The sequence below is a fragment of the Protopterus annectens genome, chromosome 4.part0 (genome assembly GCF_019279795.1).
Source record: "Protopterus annectens isolate FY-2018-M chromosome 4.part0, PAN1.0, whole genome shotgun sequence".
Lineage (NCBI taxonomy): Eukaryota > Metazoa > Chordata > Ceratodontiformes > Protopteridae > Protopterus > Protopterus annectens.
Genome location: NC_056733.1, coordinates 1,517,518,507 through 1,517,543,760, shown reverse-complemented (window position 1 = coordinate 1,517,543,760; position 25,254 = coordinate 1,517,518,507).

Sequence of the window (25,254 nt, the reverse complement as noted above, 5' to 3'; positions counted from 1 at the left end):
GCATATAGATCTCATCAATAAAACTTCAAAGGGTAATTTAATTTTGGGAGGAGATTTTAACTGTACTTTAGATAGTTTGGAGACTACTAATAAAAGACCTTTTCATATTACTTCTACAGCGAAAACTCTTAAAAAAATGGGTAGATAATTTGCAATTATTAGACTCATTTAGTCTTAAGAAAGATAATTCATTATTATTTTCTCATAGAGATAATATATTCAATACCCAAATGAGAATTGATAAAATATTTGTATCCCAAGATTTAAAAATGAAAATATCATATTTTTCTATAATCCCTTGCCCCTTATCTGATTATAACTCACTCATTCTTGAATTTCAAACGGATTTTAAGAGATTGACTTTTACCAAAAGAATCTCGGCCTATATCACTAAATTAAAACAGTTCAAACCATGGCTGGACTCGGAAATACAATACTTCTTAGATACAAATTATACTAGTGACATAAATATAGTTATTTTATGGGATTCCCTAAAAGCATATCTTTATGGCAAAATTATTACTTGGTGCAATAACAAAACAAAGGGATGGGAGTCAGAGTTAGTTAATATTCAAAAACAAATTTGGATTTTGATGAACTTATATTGGTTCCCTGGTATGGGAGTAGGAACAGTTAAAAAGCATATAGATCTCATTAATAAAACTTTGAAGGGTAATTTAATTTTGAGAGGGGATTTTAACTGTACTTTAGATAGTTTGGAGACTACTAATAAAATACCTTTTCATATTACTTCTACAAGGTAAACTCTTAAAAAATGGATAGATAATTTGCAATTATCATACCACACTTTACGGCCATGTAACCTGGACCGAAACACCAAAGGCAGAGGTGTGTCCATATTCAATAAGGATATCCACACCTCCAGGCTAGTTGCTCAGCATAATGCATCCGAGGTTATCCAAGTGCAACTAACTCTGGGCAAAACTGCAATCCAAATTGTAGCTTGCTACAGATCCCCCACCATGCCCTAGGATTCCCACTCCTCTTTTCTTGATGTACTGGAAAATATTAGGGTTCAACCAAACACCCTAATAATGGGCGACTTCAACTACCACACCATTAACTGGGAAAACTACTCGTGTACCAACTCCTTAATTCAACGCTTTCTGGAATTCATAAACTCCAATGCCCTGGATCAACTTATCCACACCCCCACCAGGGGCAACAATATCCTAGACCTAGTCATTACCAATATGAGGGACCGGTGTTCCACACCTGAAGTCAACTCCTCGTTGGTCCGATCCGACCATAAGCTAATCACCCTTGATATCCACATCCTGCCCCCACCCCCTATTAAGGAAACCATGGTAAAAAATTTCTCCAAAGCCAACTTCATGCTTCTTAAGACAGAAGTGCTGAACTTCATGACACCCATGCAGATGGACAATACAGTTAGAACTGCACTCTATACGAACATACACGAGTACATGGATCATGCTATCCCAAACAGAACCAAGACATTATCCTCCAAAAAAAGGAAGCCAATCTGGTGGTCCCCTTCCGTAAACAAACTTCACAACAGAAAGAAGAAACTGTTGCAAAAGAGAGTAAAATCCCATGAGTGGAGGAACTGCCTGGTCAGACTCAGTAAGAAGTTGAGATCCCTTATAAGATCCTCCAAAGCTAGCTATGAAAACAAAATTGCCACTAATTTTAAGGACAACCACAAAGCATTCTATAGCTATGTCAAGAATTTCAATGGCAACACTCAGATCTGCTCTGAGTTACAGCACAAAGGCACGAAAATTACAGAACCAACTGATATTGCCAACATTCTGGCAGATCAGTTCAGTGCTAACTTTACTGCCCCTCACCCCGTAAAGGGCCCATAAATATATAGGAAGAATGCAGAGTCCCTGTAATCACAACTATGCAGGTAAAAGCTGCACTCTCTAAAGCCAAAAACACAGTACCCATGGGACTGGACAACATCCCAGGCTGCATTTTACATGAACTTTAGAACAAACTGGCTCCCCACTTAAGCACCATGTTCAATAATAGCCTCACATCAGGCTTTGTGCCCACTGCATGGTGCACAGTAACAGTTATCCCACTCCCCAAAGGGGGAGCCACCACTGATCCCAGGAACTATCAACCTGTTAGCCTGACAAGCCTGGTCTGCAAGGCCATGGAACGTATCATCATGGAACTCATAAACAAAGACATTGGTAACCTCCAAACTCTGGATCCCACCCAGTTCAGGTTTGTGAAAGGCAGATCATGCCTCCTGAACCTGATCGACTTCTTTGAGGCAGTCACCAAAGCTGTAGATGAGGGTAAGGTGGTACACACAGCCTATCTGGACCTCACCAAGGCTTTCAACACCATCACCCATTCTGGAATTATAGCTAAACTCACTAAATTAGGTATAAATCCCTACGTCACAAGATGGGTTGCCAACTGGCTGACTGACAGAACCCACACTGTTGCAGACTCCATATCTGACCTCAAAGCAGTGACAAGTGGAGTACCACAGGGTTCCATCCTGGGACCTCTTCTGTTTGGTATCTATTTCTCGGAAGTACAGGCTAACACAGAAGGCCTCTGGCTAATGAAGTTCACAGATGACTGCAAACTAGGAGCCAGAGTCAAGTCCCCAAATGATGTGGACATCCTACAGAAGGGCCTCGTTGAGACAAATGCCTGGTGTCAGAGCCATAGCCTCAAGCTCAATGCCAAAAAGTGCAATGTCATCCCCTTTGGTAAAATCTCTGTACCCATGAACTACCACATAGGCAGCAATCTACTTAACACTGAATGTGTGATAGGAGATCTTGGGACCCAGGTGGACAGTAGTCTCTCCTTTGATAGTCACATCGCCACAGTAGTCAGGAAGTCCTTCTATGTGGCACACCTCATCATAAAAGGGTTCTCATCCAGGAAAAAAAGAGGTCATTGTTCCCCTCTACTCAACTCTGATTAGACCCATTATAGAGTACAATGCCCCTTTTGGGATATACCTCACAAGACATCTGCAGCATCTGGAAAGGCCACATAAATACCTCACAAAGAGGATTACTGGCCTCAAACAAATGCCCTACACTGACTGCCTCAAAAAACTCCAGCTTTACTCCATAGCATATTGCCTACTCCGAGGTGATCTCTGCCTAACATAGAAAGCTATGTCAAACCCAAAGCTGTTGGACATGCTACACCTAAAGAAATCCCAATCCCTCCGAGCTATATGCTCTAGGGAACTAACCTTGTCACCACAATAAACAAGGCATGCTGAAGGGATAGATTCCTGTCCCAGAGACTTCCCATACTCTGGAAAAGGCTACCCATCTATGTCAAGCAAAGTTCTTCATTAGCACTCTTCAAGAAAAATCTTGATGAGTGGATGGGAAATAGGAAATACACCCTGGGGATCACTTCTGTGTCTCTGCTCGACAGTGGCACAGGAAAATAACTTTCTTGGGTGGTGTAAGCTAGGGAACCTTGTTGGCTAGGCTTACGTAGGCCCTTGGGCCGATAGCCTAGTATCTAACTATGAACCTATGAACCTATGAAATCATAGAAATCAACTCCAAGGATTTGACGGATCCAGTTACTAAAAGAAAGAAATTAGGGAATTAAATAAAAAATACAATGATATCTTAACTCACAAAATCAATTTGGCTTTAGAAAAATTAAAGCAAAATTATTTCTCTGTCTCCCCAAATATATGCATAATCTAGCAATGAGATTAAAATAACACTGCACTGAAAATAATATCACAAATATAATTCATGAAGGGAAAAACAATAAAAATGTATCAGATTTAAGTGACATCTTGAAAGCCTTTAAATTTCATTTTACAAAATACAATAATAATGATTCATATCATAACAACTTAGACTTATGCTTGGATTCCTTAAATTTAAACAAAATACCAGAAGTCTGCACTCTTGTGGGAGGAGAGGCTGGACTCTGCCCTTCTGAGCTGTGAATTTCTGGTTAAAGGCTTATAGTGCCTGCATATTTGAACTGTTTCTCACTGAAATTGATACACCTTGTTTGCTGTAGCATAGACTAGATCCAGGCCTGCTGAATCTAGCTTTGTTTGTATGCTTGTTGTTTGTTTGCTTGTTATTTCCCTGAAACACTAATTCCACCTAAAACATGGCTTTTCAGCACTTCTGTGGATCCCTAGTGATATCTGCATTGCTTACTGTACTTATTTCCTTGTTTCACTTGAAAGAAAGTTACTGCTTGTCGTTTTTGCATTTAAGTTACCTGTAACACATTGCATTTAAGTTACCTGGCACTTGCTCACTAAAGCAATTATATAAGTCAGCACTAAAAAATTAAAAGCACTACACCCTCACAAACTCCCCTTGAGTACCTTGTTCCCCATTGGCCCTTTTTTTCAATTATAAAGGAATTCCCAATACTATTCTAGCATGTCCAAACGTCAGTTGTCAATCTCCTCTCTGGTCCAGCTGGTGAATCTGGGAATCTTGAGTAACTCCTTGGACTTCATGAAAAGAGACGTAGAGGAGCTCTCTGAGCATGTAGCCCAGGCCGGTATGACTCTGACCTTGAGTAGCATCTTACCCTCACCAAGAATGATGCCACAATATGAAGACAAGATGATCAATTTCAACAATTGGCTTAAGTATTGGTGTCACTCAAAGGGGATACAATTCCTGTCAGCCTGGGATGACATGCTCGACAAGCCACGATGCTTCGCTAGGGACAGCTTGCACCTGTCACCCCTGGGCTTTTGGATTTTGGCAAAGGCTCTTGCTTCCCCCATAGTGTCTTTTTTAGGCAAGGCTCAAAAGATAAACCCACCTCCATAGGTATCACAAGGGATAAGAAACTAAGAGTAATGCTACTCAATGCCAGAAGTCTAAACCTCAAGATGCACGCACTCGAAACTCTCCTTAGCATGGAGAACATCGATATCTGTGCAGTAACAGAAACCTGGTTCAAGGCTCCCAAGAGAACCCCAGCACTACCAGGTTATACCTCATACCATGCTTTTCGGCCCCAAATCTTGGACCGAACCACAAAAGGAGGGGGAGTATCAATATTCGTCAAAGATACCCACACCTCCAGGTTGGTGGCACAGCACGAAGCATCAGAGACTATCCATGTGCAACTAACAGTGGGTAAAACTGCCTTCCAGTTTATAGCCTGCTACAGACCACCCTCCCAAACCCAGGAACCCCACTCGGCCTTCCTGAGAACACTGGAAAATATGAAGGTCTCTCCAAACACCATTATATTGGGTGACTTCAACTACCCAAACATAGACTGGGAGCATTACTCGAGCTCCAACACCCTAGCCCAAAGGTTCCTAGAATTTATAAACTCAGATGCTATGGAACAACTTGTTACCACTCCCACAAGAGGGGAAAACATACTGGACCTGATCATCACCAACATGGGGACTCTATGCTCCAGACCAGAAGTGTATCCCTCACTGGTAAGATCAGACTATAAACTAATCTCACTGGATAGTCACATCCCAACCCCACCCCCTGCCCAGAAAACCACAGTGAAAAACTTCTCTAAAGCAAATTTCACACTCCTCAAAACTGAGGTGGAATCCTTCAAAGCCCCCGAGCCTGTGGAAAATACGGCCCAGACAGCAGAATCCTTTATAAACGCATTCTATGAACACCTTCAGGAATGCATGGATCATGCAATCCCAAATAAAACCAAGACCCAATCCTCCAAAGGTAGACGTCCTGTCTGGTGGACCCCAGCCATAAACAAACTATACAATAGAAGGAGGAAGCTACTACATGATAGAGCAAAATCCCAAAAAGGGAAGGCATCTCTGATCAGTATTAGCAAAAAACTACGGGCACTCATAAAATTGTCTAAGGCCAGCTTCGAGAGAAAAATTGCACAGGACACTAAGGATAATCACAAGGCTTTCTTTAGTTATGTTAGGAACCTGGGTGGTAATTCCCAGATATGCTCAGAATTAGTCCAAAATGACAAAAAATACATCGAACCCCCAGACATTGCCAACATCCTAGCTGACACATTCAGTGCAAACTCCCCCCCCCACCAAAAGGGCAAATATCTATCCCAGCAGAGTGCTGCCCCCCTGACATCTCAGATGCTCAGGTAAGAGCCGCCCTCTCCAAAGCAAAAAACACAGCATCAATGGGACGAGACTGTGTCCCGGGCTGCGTCCTACATGAACTCCAAGAATAGCTAAACCCAAACATAAAACTACTGTTCATTCTCAGCCTTACTACATGATATGTACCCAAAACGTGGCGTACAGCAACAGTGGTCCCTCTCCACAAAGGTGGTGCCTCAATGGATCCTGGAAACTATCGCCCCATAAGCCTGACTAGCTTGGTCTGCAAAGCTATGGAAAGGATCATCATGGACCTCATAAATAAAGATATTGGGGACCTACAGACACTGGATCCTACCCAGTTCGGCTTTGTTAAGGGCAGATCCTGCCTCTTAAACCTGGTCGATTTCTTTGAAACAGTCACCAAGGCCATTGACAAGGGGAAGGTGGTCCACACAGCCTACCTGGACCTCACAAAAGCCTTTGATACAATACCCCATTTGGGCATTATAGATAAGCTCACCAGCTTAAATATAAACCCCTATGTCACTAGATGGGTTGCAAACTGGCTCAAGGACAGAACCCACATGGTTAGAATTGCTGGAGCCATGTCAGACTCCAAACCAGTTACAAGTGGCATCCCACAAGGCTCAGTCCTGGGACCTCTCTTGTTCGGTATATATTTCTCGCAGGTACAGGCCAACACGGAAGGACTGTGGCTGACCAAGTTCGCAGATGACTGCAAACTGGGCACCATAATTGACTCTCCAGCTGACACAAGCATCCTCCAAAAGGGCCTCATAGAAACAGACAACTGGTGCCAGAGCCATGGCCTGAAGCTAAATGCCAAAAAGTGTATAGTCATCCCCTTTGGCAAAAACAAAGTGCCCACAAGTTACCACATAGGTGATAATCCATTAAGTACAGAAGAAGTAATTAGGGACCTGGGGACCCAAGTTGATAGCAATCTCTCATTTGACAACCACGTGGCCAAAGTGGTTAGAAAAACATTTTATTTAGCCCATCTAATCATGAAGGGATTCACATCTAGATCAGGGGAGGTCATCGTGCCTCTTTACTCATCCCTCATCAGGCCCATAATTGAGTACAATGCCCCTTTTGGGATGTACCTTACCAGACACCTGCAGCAACTGGAAAGACCCCAAAAGTACCTCACCAAGAGGATCAAAGGGCTCAAACAGATGCCATATGCTGCCCGGTTAAAGAAACTCCTGCTCTACTCAGTGGCATACGGCCTGCTCAGAGGCGATCTGTGCCTGGCGTATAAAGCCATGTCCAACCCGGAATTAATGGACATGCTGCACCTCAGAAAATCCAAATCCCATCGAGCCTCTGGCTCGAGAGACTTGAACCTCAGCACTGAAATAAATAGGACATGCTGGAGGGACAGATTCATAACCCAGAGGCTCCCTTCACTCTGGAATAAAATCCCAGTCCAGGTTAGGCAGAGTCCCTCATTGACTCTCTTCAAGAGGAATCTTGATGAGTGGATGGGAGATCGTAGGTTTACCCCAGGTATCACTTCTGTGTCACTGTTAGACAGAGGCACAGTATACTAACCTCGAAAAAGGGCATAGCAAAATTAATTTAAAATGGGTGGCGAAAGCCAAACACACTCTGGCTAGGCTTATAAATGCCCTAGGGCAGATAGCCTAGTTTGAACCTATGAACCTATGAACCTATAAATATTCATAAACAAATTACTCTCAAAGTAATTAATGAAAAAAATTAAAGAAAGTAAAAATATAGATGGAATCATTATTGAAATTTACAAACTATTTCCAGCTTCTGGCAGAACAATTATGCAAAAAGCACTTAATGAAACATATTCTCAAGGCACAATTCCACCTTCATGGAGATATTCAGTCAAACTATAACCTCCACTACCAGAATCAACAAACCAAACAAAAAAGAGAGCATACTAGACTGGATTCTTATAAATAGACAACAACAAAGGTACAATGTTGGAACTCTACCCAACGATATTAGTGATCATACTTTAACTATATCCTTAGACATAAAAATGATATCTCAAATCCCCCCATTTATAGAATCATACGTACCAACAAACATTTAAACCCAACATTATTCCAAAATGAACTAAATGCTTGTGACTGGAACCCTTTAAATATTCTACCACTTGAACAAGCCATTGACTATCTAAACTCTAAATTTCTATCTATCCTTGATAAGCATGCACCCAAAAGGACCATCAAAATGAAAGCCACACCAGCCCCCTGGCTTTCCAAAGAAACCAAACAAAAAATCTTACTTAGAAATAAATCCTGGGCAAAGTGGAAAGCTAACAAAAATACTTCTGAGCAACTACTGTTTAAGCAACTGAGAAATAGTACAAAAAAGGCAATACTATCCGACAAAAAAACTACTACTATAAACTACAACAAAACCACAAAAATAACCCCCAGAAGTTTTGGTCTAATATAAACAAACTCCTTTTCCCAGGACACTCTCAGACGCCAGCCCCACTTCCAGCAGACCCAAACACCCCTCAGCAAACAGCCAATGCCTTTAATTTCTTCTTTACGGAAACCATACAAACACTAGCAAGCCAACTTACTCTAGGCAGCTCAAACCTTGCCAATTCCACACCTAGTACTCTACCTGCTTTCTCAATACAATCAGTCTCTACCACTCTTATCTTCAAACTCATCCAAAAACTTAAGCCCTGTACCCCTTCTGCTGACCAGCTACCTTCTGAATACCTCCAAAAAGCAGCCAAATTAATTTCTTATCCTATATCCATCCTCATAAATAGAACCATTAAGGAAGGGAATGTTCCTAACATCTGGAAAATCTCCCATATCATTCCCCTTCACAAAGGCGGAAACTCAAACGACTACTCTAACTATCAGCCAATAGCACTTTTATCTCCCTTAGCTAAAATTATGGAAAAATGTGTTCATCATCAACTGTTAAACCATTTAACTCAAAATAACATGATAGCTAAATGCCAACATGATTTTAGGCCATCCCATAGTACCACAACAGCCCTGCTATCATTTACAGATGTTATAAATAGAAATCGCAATAACAACAACCTCTCATCTGCTCTCTTTATTGACCTCTCCAAAGCTTTTGACATGGTTAACCATACCCTTCTTATCAACATTCTTGAATCCTTCGCCCTTGACTCTTTAGCAATTAAATGATTCAGGTCCTATCTAACTAATAGACAACAAGCAATTCTTTGGGCAGATAATATATCATCTCTTCTACCTGTCACCCTGGGAGACCCTCAGGGCTCTATTCTAGGTCCACTTCTCTTCTCTCTTTTTATTAACGACTTGCATGTAACAATCCCAAATGCCACCTGCATTCAATATGCAGATGATTCAACATTAATCTGTTCAGCAAGCTCATCATCTGCACTACATTCCCTGACACAGAAAGTATTCAATTCAGTTGAAACTTGGTTCACTAAACATTGTCTCCTTCTTAATGCTAAGGAAACCAAGCTCCTTCTTTTTACACCAACCAATAAGTCCACCCCAATAGATTTCTCTATCACTTCCAATAATGATACTATCATTCACTCTGACTGCACAACCAAGTTGTTAGGAATTACTATTGATAACAACCTTACATTTGATAATCACATAAATAACACCATTAAAACTATCAACAAGAAAATTGGTTCCTTATATCGAATCAAATCCTTCTTAACTCCAACAGCTAAAACCCAAATTGCACACTCCCATTTAATTTCTACTCTTCTTTATGCCTCTACCATATATACTAACCTCAAAAAGAATAACCTTGTCAAACTAGAGCATGCCTATAACAACATCGCCAGATTTGCCACGGGTAATCCTTTTCGTACCCACCACTGCCTAAATCTCATGCAGCTGGGCTGGCTAGAAATTCAAAACCTTCTAAAAATCTCCCAACTAACCATGGCCCACAAGATATTTTATCAACCTAATAGAACTCCTATACTATCCAATCTCATAATCCCCTAAAAAACCTAGATATACTATGCTCCTCTAACAAGCTTCTAGCTAGCATAACCAAAACTAACAATTTGGCTGGAAACTTCCTGTTTTCTAACACCGTGGGAAAAGACTGGAACCTACTTCCCAAAGAACTAACATCACTCTCTTCTTTGCCTCTCTTTAAACAAAAACTCAAAGCACACTTTAAAATACACTGGTTATGCCCATGCAGTAAACCAGACTAATCCTTCCTTGCCTGTGCTCATATTTGTCTATACCATACTAAGTTTTTTTTGTTTTTTCCTCATTATTTCTCTTATGAGGAACTGAACTGGTGATCACAATGATACATACTGGTTGACAAAAAAAAATGCATACTTTATTTCTACTATGTTTATGTACTATGTAACAATTATGATTCCTTCATTGTTTGTATTTCATGTTTTTACTGTTTGGAGCTTTTCTCCCCGGGCCTCTACTGAAAATGGAAATATATCCAGCTAGACCAGCCCGGTCAACAAATGTAAAATGAATAAATAAATAAATAAATAAATAAATAAATAAATGAATAAATATCCGTTGATCAATCCTATATTAAAGGAAAATAAGAATCCCAACTTATGCAGTTCATATAGACCAGTTTCACTGCTTAATAATGACTATAAAATTCTTATGTCTATATTGGTTAATAGAATCAAAAATCACTGATTCATGTCATAACTGATGACCAAACTGGTTTTATTTATAATAGACATACCCATGATAACATTCAAATAATTTTAACTGTTATAGATATTTTAAATATAGACAAACATAAGGCCCTAATAGTCACTTTAGGCATCAAAAAAGCTTTTGATTCACTAAATTTGAATTATCTTTTTAAAATTCTACAAATGTATGAGTTCCCTATACAGTTCATTATTTTAATAAAAAATATTTATAAAAACAATTTGGCTTATGTAAAATTAGGCCCATTTACATCAGAAGCTATTGAAATTACTAAGGGTACTAAACAGGGATGTCCTATGTCTCCAATGTTATTTGCATTAGCAATAAACCTTTTTTCCTCAGCAATTCGTTTTAACCCCAAAATTAAAAGCATTAACATTTTTGATCAATTTAATTCCAAAATAATGCTCTTTGCTGATGATATACTACTCACTTTAATTAAGTCAGATGAGTTACTATGTGAACAAAAGTTACTAGTTGAAAAATTCTATCATATCTCAAGTTTAAGAGTTAATAGTTCTATGTCAAATCATATGTTGTTAAACAAAAAAAAAAGCTCTAATACTAACATAAACCAAATAATTGGGAAACAGGTTTCCTCTTTAAATTATCTGGGGATTGTATTGTGTGAAAATTCAGAATTAACTTTATCTACTAATTATAATAATATTGTAAATACCCTAAAATCACTAGTTGGGAAATTAAATAAATTGTATTTAACATTTGAAGATAGGTTGCAGTTAATAAAGATGGTTTTACTCCCAAAAATAAATAAAATCGCACTAGCTATCCCTATAATTCCAAGTAAGAAGCTTTTAAAAAAATAAATACAATCCTTATAAATTTTCTTTGGTACCCAAAAAAGAATAGAATAACTTTCTTAAATCATATCAGACCATGGGAAATGGGAGGAATTAACTTTCCTGATTTAGAATCTTATATTAAGGCATCCATTTTCAAAACAGTAATAAATTGGTTTGATCCAAAAATCTCTTCTGCATGGAAAACTTTACATACTGCTATATTCCTAAAAGAAAGTAAATTAACAAAAAACTTACAATTAAATGAACAAACTAGTAAACTCTGGCATATTATCTGTATTAATTTGTAATATAATTCTATTAAACCCTTCCAATCTAAACTATATAAATTATATTTACAACACTTTCCCAAGTTTTGTAAATAATAATATTGATATTAAACTATGGTTACAGTTATTAATTACCTTTAAAATTACAAAAAACATTTTCAATAACATTCATATAAATACTTTTAATACATGAAAAACAAAAAGTTTTACATGCTGGTACCAATGTAAGGAAAACTTGATAGTCACAGATGTACGCCAGTTAATTAATACATTTGATTTACCAAATTCAGACTGGTTAGCTCTTAGCAGTCTATTTCCCTATGCACAAGATTTATATAGAACAATAGATAACTTTTCCTTTAAATCCATACCTAAACTCATATTTTTCTTACATGAAGTAATATATAGAAATTTTAATTGGACAAATTTATCTTCAAAACTATATAAAATTATTATTAGTTACAAAGCCAATCCTAATCAGAAGTTCTGGAATTTTATTATTAAAGAACATCCTTTATTGTTATCAAATGAGAATAAAATTAGTCTATTATATTCTATTAAATTAACCTCCAATATACAAATTTGGAAATTTGTTTTGTGGAAGTTACTGCATAAAGATTTCTATACACCCAACAAAATTGCTAGATTCAACAATTCTAATGGCATAACATGTTGGAGATGTTTTTCAAAATGTAACACTGATTGGTCTCATATTTTGTATGAATGTACTCACATTAAGCAGTTCTAGGAAGATATTGGTGAATTTCTACAAGCCATTTTTACAGATTCCTTTATTTTGTCAAAGTCACTAAGTCTTCTGAATATAAATGAAACTGTTTTTACGAAAAACAAAGACCTTTATCTTCTTTTGACTACAATGGTAGTTACTAGGAAATGCATCACAAAGAAATGGAAGTTCTCCTCCATTCCAACCTTTGACAATTTGCTAATCCTATTTAAAGATGTAGCACTGTTGGAAATCAGAGTCAAGGAAATGAGAATCTTTCCTAAGAAATGGATTAATAATCATTGGGAGAAAGTTCTCTCCCTTATTGAGACACTTAAAACAGACACAATTTTACCTTCTTAAGTGGAAGAGAAGTAAAACAACTTATTCTAACAATGTGTAACTTTCTTTGTTTGTGTATTTCAGATTGTTTTTCCTTTTTTCATATTTGGTTTGAGGCCATTTGTACATTTTGTAAATAGTTCATTATAATTTATTCTTGCTTGAAATGTAAAAGTTTATTATTATTTTATTTGGAAAAAAATAATAAAATTATTTGAACAAAAAAAAAGAAGTGGTGTCTATGATTTGGACTAATGAAGATCTAAAATACCATGTCCCAAAAGATGTGAATAATGCACTATACTGGGATTCTAAAACCTGAAATCATGGATGAGTGAATTATAGACCCATCACCCTCAACTGTATGTACTGTAATGTTATGGAGAAAGCGATCTACTGTCTCTATAAACCAATAAATCGATATGGGCTTAGGCTGAGTATGTGTAGGCCTCATGCAACTGCTACTAAGTTTTGACATCCTTTTTTTTTGACAAGATGAAGGTCTTTTGAAATGTTCCTCTTTGTAAAAGGTTGGTATAGGAGAAAGAAAGGCATTGCTGCAACCATATGGTACTAAGGGAAATTACTAAACCTTCCAAGGACATCTTTGCCCCTTTATATTTCACTTGTATAGGCAGTCATAGAACACCATTCTTCTGTCTGTAGCCTCCTGCCAAAACATCTGCTGTAATTAGAGATGGCACAGAGATATGCAAAGATTAGAATCATATGATCTGGCAGGTTACATGACTAAGAAAGGTGGAACATTTTATTCCTCTGCTCTATTTCATATTATCCAGTATAGGGAAATCTGTACCTTATTTTATGTGCTATAAAAGAACCTTTCCAATGCAAAGAGTGTATTCAACTATCAGATTTCAGTAAACACTAACAAAGAGCTAGATAGATCAATAATGTCTTATTTTTCTCAGATTTGAAATAATTGCCCTCACTCCCCTTTAAATAATGCCCATAGCATTTGATGTTTAAAAGAAGCCACTAGAAATACATTAGTCTACATACATTTCAAAATGGGGCAATGATATTCAAGTTTACTGAAGACCACTAGGCATTAAGCTTAACCCAGAGCTATAAACCTGTGACATATGTGACATGTGGTGTTAAACCTTAACATTCTTCCAACCATGCGTCATAATCCTTCTTCAGCATATCATTTGCATGACAGTTAATAACCCAGTTAGGGAATGTATTTCAATTGCTCCCTATGTCTTCTGCAAATAAGTGCAGTTTTCTCATATAACTTAAAAGTACCATTTAATTTGCCAAGTGTTTTCCTTCCAGTGCCACCTTTAAAATTCACTCCCATTAAATGTAGGAAGTAAAGAGATGGTGGAACCAACAACCCAACAATATAAATATAAGTATGAGTAAAGAGACTTGTAGGCTGGAGAATAAAATACTTGAAATCTATTCCAAAACACAAAGTTAGGTAAGTGCTTTCAAGGCAATCCTCTTCATCAGACCTTAATACACAAATAAATTAGCACACAAGGTTTAAATAAAACCAACAACCAATAAAAAATCTTTAAAAATCAGTGAAGCAAGCCTCTTTTTTTCGAGAGAGGTTTTAAGGACACATCACTGTTAAGGCCAGGTGATAAGTATGCCTTAAAGTCCACTATCCACCTTAATTCAGCATATTCAGTTTCATTGTTAATGTCACCTTCTGTAAAACTCACATTAATTTTCTGCACAACCAACATTTTTAAATTGTGCTGGTCTCCACAATCTAAAACTTGCTTGGCTAGTGCATTAGTAAGCTTGCTGTTAATAATATCATTAAGATGTTCCATTACACTTTCCTTTAAAGTTCTATTGGTTTTACAAATGTAGAATGCGCTACAGAGATTACACTTAGCAAAATACACAATGTTTTAGTAGAGCAATCTGCATAAAATAAAAACTCTACAGACTTCTGATGCACAGGGTGTTAAATCATGCAAGTAGACCAAATACTATTACAAATTCTGCAATTTCTACAAGAAAAAGTCCCTCTATGCTGAGAGATAAACCTGTCACATATTTTCTTCTGTTTGTAACAAAGTTTCTTTTTCAAATTCTTGCCATTTTTGAAACTAAAACTGGGTATAGAACCAACAACATGACTGATTTCAGGGTCAGTAAGGAGAATGGGCCAGTTCTTTTTAATGATGTCACATGTCTTGTTGACATCATTAGAAAAAGTAAGACATAGGCCATTCACAGATGTTGAGGAGATATGCCTTTCTGGGAGTGCATTCACTAGATGCTCATCTGAATAGTAGGGTTTAGTTTTGTAACTTTCATATGAATCTACTTCCACTATCGTTCTGTCAATATCAGACTTCTTATATCCTCTCTCAACAAACTCTGCAGTGAGATGACTCATGGCTTCCATTAATTCTTCCCTGTCTGTATGTAATCTCTTGCAGCGTAAGACTTGGTTCTTAACTCTATTCTTAGTAATGTGTCTAAGATGCATACTGGAGCAGTGAAGAATGTTGTTCTTCCTACAATCCTTCCTAGGTATTCTGGTCGAGATATTACCAAACATATTTTTACTCCCAGTTACATCCAGAAAGCTGATTTCACCTTTGGAGTGACTAAGGCAGAAGGATAGGTACCCAGTTGTGTTACCAAGGAACCTAACATATCTATCTAATTGTGTCTCATCACCATGCCAAGCAAAGAAGATATCATCCACAAAACATTTATAAAACGTAATGTGCTGCTTGTACTTGTCAGAGGTAAAAAACATTTCTATCTCCCATTGGGCCAAAACAATATTGGCATATGTGTTGGCACATGCTGTGCCCAGAGCAACTCACACTTTCTGAAGAAAAAACTCTTTTTCAAACAAAAAAAAAAACATTATTCTCTGGAATCAAGCCTAGAAGGGCACATATCATATTGGTTTTGGTATTGCTGAAGTTGCTCTCCTTGGTAAGAAACTGCCTGATATTCTCAATCCCTTCATCGTTGGGGATAACCGTGAACAAAGAGTTCACGTCCAATGTTACAAAGATAACATCAGTTAAACCTACAGCTTGTTGAGTTTCAGCCCAATCATAAAGATGTTCTAAGAACTCTTTGCTTTCATGGAGGACAGTAGTTATCTTATTCAACACAAATCTTAGCTGTTTTTCTACATATATAGACATTGGCTCTGTGAGCCAACCTCTTCCTGATACAATAGGTTGAAGTGGGGGATTTTGTGGATCTTTATGCACTTTTGGAAAACTATAAATTGTTGGTAAAGTCAGATGTTCTACACTAAAATAGTTGAAAAGATTGTAGTCTATTGGGTTAGTCATGAGCAAATCATATAAATAAAAATTCAGTCTGTTAATAATACCATTAACCTGAAATTTCTGTAATATGATGTACACTTTTTCATCATGAAACATGCTAAACATCCTATCCATATAATTTTCAGTATCAAACACAACAATGCCACCACCCTTGTCTGCAGGTCTAATAACTAAAAATTCTGTATTAATTAGTGTTTGTAGAGCCTCATTCTCTTTAATAGTCAAATTATAAAAACTATTACTAGATTTCAACTTACTTTTTCTAACGATGTCAACAAGACATGTGACATCCTTAAAAAGAACTGGCCCATTCTCCTTACTGACCCTGAAATCAGTCATGTTGTTGGTTCTATACCCAGTTTTAGTTTCAAAAATGGCAAGAATTTGAAAAAGAAACTTTGTTACAAACAGAAGAAAATATGTGACAGGTTTGTCTCTCAGCGTAGAGGGACTTTTTCTTGTAGAAATTGCAGAATTTGTAATAATATTTGGTCTACTTGCATGGTGTTACACCCTGTGCATCAGATGCCTGTAGAGTTTTTATTTTATGCAGGTTGCTCTATTAAAAACTTTGTGTATTTTGCTAAGTGTAATCTCTGTAGTGCATTCTACATGGGTAAAACCAATAGAACTTTAAAGGAAAGGGTAATGGAACATCTTAATGATATTAGGAACAGCAAGCTTACTAATGCACTAGCCAAGCATGTTTTAGATTGTGGAGACCACCTCAATTTTAAATTTTTGGTTTTGCAGAAAATGAATGTCAGTTTTAGAGAAGGTGACATTGATAATGAAACTGAATATGCTGAATTAAGGTGGATAGTGGACTTTAAGGCATACTTATCACCTGGCCTTAACAGTGCCGTGTCCTTAAAACTTCTCTTGAAAAGAAGAGGGTTGTTTCACTGATTTTTAAAGAATTTTATTGGTTGTTGGTTTTATTTAAACCCTGTGTGCTAATTTATTTGTGTATTAAGGTCTGATGAAGAGGACCGCCTCAAAAGTGCTTAACTAACTTTGTGTTTTGGAATAAATTTCAAATATTTTATTCTCCAACCTACAAGTCTCTTTACTCTCACTCCAATTAAAACCAATCACTACCTACCCACATTTACATTGGTGAATGATGTGCCCAATTTTTCATCTGTGTTAGCATTTATTAAAAATAAACTTTTTAACACTTGGAATACATCTGCGGCACTACTGCTACATTCACGCATTTCCCTCCATTGGTATTTCAATACTGATCTATTGATTCCTTCAGATGAGTCCACTATAGATGAATTTCACTTGTCCAGGTGGGTTAACATAAGCAAGTTTAAAGGGATTAAAATGCCTCTGCATTCCTTTAGTCATCTAATCTTCTAGTGAGGTAACAAAAATGCAGCACATCTTTTGCCAGCACTTATTTTCCTGTACTGAGTTCTGCAGCTAATTTCGTGAATATAAGTGCATTTTATCCTCTTCCAAATTCATTACATTCCAGCTCAAAACCAATTTTATAATTTATGCTGGATTTCACTCCAGGTTTTGGAACTGGAATCCTTCTGCCAATTATCTATCCGTTTTGACAGTATGTGAACAAAACTGTCCTCTTCAGCTCAAATAACCACTTTAAAATCATCCAAGAAAAATCTTCCCATGCAATCCAATAGATGTCTACATTAAAGATACCAAAGAAGACTTGGACAAAGCAACTAATTTTGGCACCCTACTAGATTGTATGTTGCCTTATGCATGTTCTTCTAACTTCTTCTATCAACAAGCTTTCAAAGAACAACTTCTTAACCCAACTCACCAGTATAGCATGAAAACAATTTCTTCCAATGTTTTCTGTTAGTTATAACAAAATGGTGGTGCCATGTGTGGCAGTGGCTGCTTTGGATCCTTACAGAAAAGTGCCTATTTATCTTGTTTTTCATCAGAAACAAACAAAAAAAAAAACAGATTTACGGGCAAAAAATAATTGTATGATTAACTACAATACCGGGAATATTCTGGAAATCTTATCTCATATCTCTCTGTGCTGCATGCTTGATAAACTGCTAGCAGAGAGGGCTGTAAACTGAAACATACACCAGGAATTCCTGCAGCTTGGAATCTTACTGGAACATGGTAAAAACTGTAGAAACATGCGAAACCTGTCTAACATGTTGACAATTGGACATGGGAAGCATATTAAAAGGAAAAGATGTGAAGATCAAAATGGAGAGGCTCTAGAGCAGGAATTAAGGTCAGACTGAAAAGAAATCCATGCAGGCCTGCACTTCCTTCCATGCTGCTGGCAAATGTATGCTCACTGGAGAGCAAGATGGACTATTTAAGGATGAATCTTTCCACATAGTCAGAGGTGAGAAATAGTTGTTTACTTGTTCCACTGAAACTTTGCTGAACTCCAGTATAAATGATAGTATAATATATGTGAAGGGGATGTCATTATTTTGTGCTGACAGAAATCAGTTTCTCTGGCAAATCTTGTGGAGGGGGTGTTTGTGTGTGCATCAACAACAACTGGAGTACAAACTATGAAATAATTGCATCTCACTGCTCAGACAACATTGAGTTCATGTCACTAAAATGCAGGCGCTTCTACTTGCCTAGGGAATTCAATGGAGTGAGCATAACAGCTGTGTACACCCCCCTAGTGCTATTACCAATGTGGCATTGAACATTCTGCATCTGTCAATAAATGACCTCCAAAATAAGAACCCTGAGTTTGCCCATATAATTGCAGGTGAATCAAGCAGACTTGGAATTCATATTACCCCATTGCCATCAACATGTGAACTTTGCAACAAGAGGGGAAACACTCTGGATAAGGTATACACAAATGTAAAACTGGCCTACAAAGCAGTACCTTATCCTCATCTGGGCAACTCAGACCATCTGGCCATCATGATGCTTCCAGCATACATACCACTGCTGAAAAGAGGCAAACCTACAACCAAACCGGTAAGGACATGGCCTGAGGGAGCAGTCTTGCACTACAAGACTGCTTCCAATATATGAACTGGTCAGTGTTTAGAGATGCAGATGTAAAGAACCATCATATTGACCTGGAGGAGTATGCAGAATCTGTAATGGCCTATATTTCAAAACATGTTGATGATGTAATAGTCATCAAATGTATCACCATGCATGCTATTAGAAACCCTGGCTATCTGGTGAAGTATATCAGCCCCTAAAGGCACAAAATGCTGCATTTGAATCAAAAGGCAAGGATGTCCTAAGAGAGGCCAGATCAACTTTAAGTAGAGGTATAAAGGAGGCTAAGAGGACTTACGGAAGTAAAATTCAGGGACACTTCTCTGATCAAAGGGAGTACAGATGTCTCTGGCAAGGCATTGAAGCCATAATTGACTACAGGCCTGCATTCTCCTCATATGATGACAACACAGATTTTCTGAACAAACTAAATATCTACTTCAGCAGATTTTATATGAACAACACTGTGCCAAATAAGCTTCCTGTCGAACAGGATGAGAAGGTACTATGTCTAAGAACATCTGATACTCTGAAGACCCTGAGGTGAGTAAACCCAAGAAAAGCAGCTGGTCCCAATAATATTATGGGAAGGGTTGTAGTAATCAAACAGTAAGCTAAAAGCTGATTAAGATTGAAGTCCAAAACCAAAAAACAAAACCAAAAGAAATCAAGCTGCTTTAATAAAATCCAAGGACAATTCCACAGTAAATAATTCCAGTAAGCGCTTTCATCTGTCTCAAGAAGCCTTATTACCAATGAAAGCGTTTACTGGAATTATTTACTGTGGAATTGTCCTTGGATTTTATTAAAGCAGCTTGATTTCCTTTGGTTTTGATTATGGGAAGGGTTCTAACAGACTGTGCTACCCAACTGTCCACTGTACTAACAGATATATTCAACACATCCCTTCAACTAGCCATTGTACCCGGTTGCTTCAAAAATATGATTCCCTTACTAAAAAAATCCCAACCAGCAAGCCTAAATGATTACCGGTCAGCTGCTCTTGCACCTACAGTACTGAAGTGTTTTGAGAGGTTGATCAAGAACCATATCTCTTCAAGCCTACATGCAACACTGGATACATTACAGTTTGCTTAAAGATCTAACTGCTGCATGGCTGATGCAATACCCATAGCACTTCATGAATCCTTGGCATATCTAGAGAACAAGAATCGCTATGTCAGAATGATGTTTATCAATTTTAGTTAAACCTTTAACACTGTCCCCCCCCCCCCCCCCCCAGAATCTGCTATCGAAGCTGATCCAGCTACACATCACAATCCCGATGTAACTGGATACTGGACTTTCACATCAACAGACCCCAAAAAGTATGTGTGGGAAATAACAGTTCAATTGGTATTACATTGAGCGCAATTGTCCCTCAGGGCTGCGTCCTGAGTCCTCTGCTGTTCACTTTGTTGACACACGACTGCATGGCCAAGCATAAATTCAACAAAATCATCACATTTACAGAAGATACCACTGTCATAGGTCTTGTCAGAAAGGGTAAGAAAAGACCCTACAGGGATGAAGTGGATTATCTGATAGGCTGGTGTAATAGCAACAATCTGGCCTTAAATGTATGCAAGACCAAAGAATTAATAATGGACTTCAGGAGGACTCAAGAGATATAACATCCTCTAGAAATTAAGGGGGCGGCAGTGGAAAAAGTCAAAAACATTAAGTTCCTGGGGGGTGCACATCTCAGATAACTTATCCTGGTCAACTCATATTAGCCACACAGTGAAGAAGGCACAACAATGTCTGCACTTCCTATGGAAACTGAAGAAGGCAAAGCTGTCTCAGTCCATCCTCAAAGCCTTCTACAGGGGACCACCGAGAGCATCCTCTCAAATAATATCATAGTTTGATATGGTAACTGCAAAGAATATGACTGCAAGGCTCTCCTGAGGGTAGTGAGGACAAGGGAAAAAGTCATTGGTTCCTCATTCCCATCCATGGGTGATCTGCATGAGACTCGGTGTGTGGGAAGGGCTAGGAATATAATCAACGATCCCACTCACCCTGCCCATGGCATGCACTTCCAACTTTCCTCGGGCAGGTGGAATCGCAGCTTATACAGCAAAACATCTAGAGTGAACTGGAGCTTCTTCCCTCTACCCATAAGGCTGATGAACTTGAATGCCTGGCATGACAGTGAATAATTAGATCAATATGCCACTTGCTATGAAGTATCAGCTATAGTAATCACTCTGGCAAATCGCTTCAATAACTGATACAGTTAGCCTGATTTCTTATAGGTTCAAGTTTCATAGGTGTTTACTAGGCTAGCAGCAACAAGGGCCTTTTTAAGCCTAACCATGCACCCCAAATCTCTGATGAATTCTGATACCCTAGATAAGTGTAAGCATGGGCCTGGGAGATGAACCATTTACAGGTTACCTGTTTGCCTCTGAGACATAGGTGCTAAACCAGGGATGAATTTCTGGTTTCCCATCCAATTGTTGAAGTTGTACTTGAATTGGATTAGGGATGAACTCTGCTTCACATTGATGGGGAGCCTCTTCCATAGACGGAGTAGTCTCTGTGATACATACCTATCTCTCCAGCAGGTCCTATTTATATCACAGACAAGGTTTAAGTCTTTAGAATGGGTAATTCTGGTACTGTTTGTTTTGTGGATATGCAGGAGGTCCATCAGAGTGGGGTCTGACAATACCTTCTATGCCAGGCATAGATTTCCCCTCAAAAGCCTGTAGGAGACAGAATACAGGGATAGTCTTGAAGTGGTCTGTATAGGATATATTACTTATGCCATGTATTCTTTTAGTGAGGAACCTCTGTGGATATTCCAGTTGTTGGATATGCCTGGATAGGTACATACCAAAGGGGGCAGTGTACTCAATAATAGGGCTGATGAATGCTGAATAGAGTGGAACAATGATTTCCTTGGACTTAGATGCCATACCTTTGTTTATAAGTTGCACAACACAGAATGATTTTCTCACCACTGTAGACACATGATGATCAAAGGCTAGATTACTATCTATGTGTTTCCCTAAGTCCCTGACTACTGGGTCAACTCTAAGGATTGTGTTGTCAATATGATAGTTACCATGGGTGGATGACATCCCATAGGATACTATTATACATTTCTTGGCATTTAGTTTTAGTCCATGACTCTGACACCAGCTGTTTGCCTGTGTCAGCTCCTCCTGGACAACATTTGTGTCAATGTGAGATTCAGTGACAGCTCCTAATTTGCAATCGTCTGCAAATTTAGTCAGCCAAAGACCACTGACATTGTCCTTGACGTCTGAGAAGTAAATGTCAAAAAAGAGTGATCAAAGGACTGATCCCTGAGGGATTCCACTTGTGACTGGCTTCTTTGTAGAGGTGGACTCCCCAATTCTAACTTCCTGGGTTCTGTCTGTGACTTAGTTGGCTTACCACTGGGTGACATACGGGTTTGTACCTAACCTCTTGAGTTTGTCAACAATTCCCGAGTGGGGTATTGTGTCAAATGCCTTGGCCAGGTGAAGGTAGGCACTGTGAAAGATTTTGCCCTCATCCATTGCTTTGGTGATCTTCTCAAAGAAGTCCAACAAGTTGAGTAGGCATGATCTGCCCTTGACGAAACCAAACTGGGTTGGGTCCAGTGTCTGGAGATTTACTATATCTCTGTTGATCATCTCCATGATAATTCTTTCCATGGCTTTACATATAAGACTAGTGAGACTTATGAGTCGGTAGTTTCCAGGGTCTGTAGATGGCCCACCTTTGTGCAGAAGGATGACTGCTGCCTTTCTCCATTAATGAGGCACAAAGCCTGTTTGGAAGCTACAGTTAAATAGAAATTCCAGAGGCCATGATAGCTCATGATTCATGCTATTTAGAAGGCATCCTGGGATATTGTCTGGGGTCACTGATGCAGTATTCTTGGTCTTAGAGCATTAAGGATCTGTTCCCTAGTGATAGTAGGGGGAGTTATATTTGATGATATTTTCTGAGGGAAGGTTGAAGGGGAGAGGGGATTAAAGTTGGAGCTGAATTTATCAGCCAGGATGTTTTCTATATCTTCTGGCTCAGTATAGGTTGCTCCATTTACAATGAGCTCTGCATGCAATTGTGTATTGACTTTGAGGTTATGGACATAGCTAAAGAATGCTTTGTGGTTGCCCTTGGCCTGGGAGGCCATATTTACCTCAAATTTGGCCTTCCTTGACTTTATTTGGCCTCTGAGTTGTTTGTTTAGTTTAATTAGACTACATTTATCCTGCTGGGTGCTGCACCTCCTAATTTTTGCCATGCTTTTCTTCCTCCTGTTATATATCTGACTGATTTTGTGATTCCACTCGGGTGGCTTGTTTTTTGACTTAGTTCTGTACTTCTTCCTTGTGGGTACAGCAGCCCCTATACAGTTATTAACATGCTTGCACAGGGTTTCTGTGAACAGTTCTGCATAGGCAGAAGTGTTCTCAGGGTTTATAGGGGCTTGCCATTTTGTCAGATTCTCACTTAATAGCAGGAGGTTAGCCTTAGAATAGTTCCTGAATATCCCCAGTTTAGCTGGGGGTTCGGGTTTTATTTTCACTTCAAAGGAGACCATTTTCTAGTCTGAACTTACCAGGGAAGGCATTACAGTAGGGGGTGTGCAGCACTCTCCCATACTAGTGAGGACCAAATCAAGTCTGGTGGCACCCCTGGTTGGTGTAGCGACTATCTGGTCCAGGGAGTTTGTGTTTATAAAATCCAGAAATCTCTGTGCTTGTATGTTTGATGTCGTATAGGATTCCCAGTTAATAATGGATTAATTAAAGTCACCCATGATTGTGGTTGTGGGTTGGATGGTTAGTGTTTCTAATACGTTTAAATACATGGTATTGTATTATGCTATTACTTCCTGAATGTGCAATAGTCAGGAGTGAGTCACCACTTCATACATGTGCAATATGAACATCAGAATATGTCATACTGACAACTGATGAAGTGCAATATTCAAACCAATCACAATGTGAAGTCACAATCGTGCAATACCTACTAGTAGAATATTGTATATATATATATATATATATATATATGTGGGGGGTTATAGAAAGTAGTAATTGTTAATTTTTTGAGCATTTGCTTATATGAGTGTTCACTGTAAACTGATCACTATTTACAGGTTCATTCATACAAATGCTCCCTGTTTCATGAGACACCCAAAAGCCTAGCTATAACAAGCTTGTTATAGCAAGATTTTTGTATGTGAACCATAGTGTTGTACAACGCAAACCTCATACTGCCATACATATGGCTGCCAGAAGCAATGTTTAAGCCTAATCAACCATCAGCTTTAAAAGCTGTTCAACACAGACTTTTTTTTAATTCAGACATTTTCTGTTGAAGAGTACCCCAGAATATGGTACTATTAAAGGGTTTCTGTTTATGGTATGTTAAAATCAAGTGGTTAAATCAGAATCATGATTGTTATTAAAAACAGTTGCATAAACTCAATAAACATATAATGATTTCTGTTGCAGAGGGGTAATGTAGCTAACCAGAATTATTTTCCTGAAAAGTTTTAATACATTTGGAAGGAACTAATTGGGCTGGATACAAAAGCATCAATACTTGCTAATCTAGAAAGTGAAAAATTTGGTCTCAAGGTAAATAACATAAATCCATTTTTTTTAAATATTGAAACCTTGTTATGGTCGGAGACTCCACTGTGCTACTCTGTTAATAGCTATGTTCTTGCATATGCACCTGTGTATAACAAGATTATTCTTCTCTCGTTTTTCAAATTAAATCAGAGAAGTCCATGTACAGCAAACATATTAGTGCTACATTTACTTACTGTGGTTATTTTCATCTTATTAAGTGCATAGATAAAGTTAATATACAAATATCCACTATTACTGTTACATCTACCAAATCGCATATAGAATAACATAGTAAATTACACAAGGGGAGCCAGTATCCTAGACCTGGTCATTACCAACATGGGAGATAGATGCTCCACACCAGTGGTCACCCCCTCATTGGTCAGGTCTAGGATAATCTAGTAAATCACCTTTGACATCCACATCCCACCCCCACCCCCC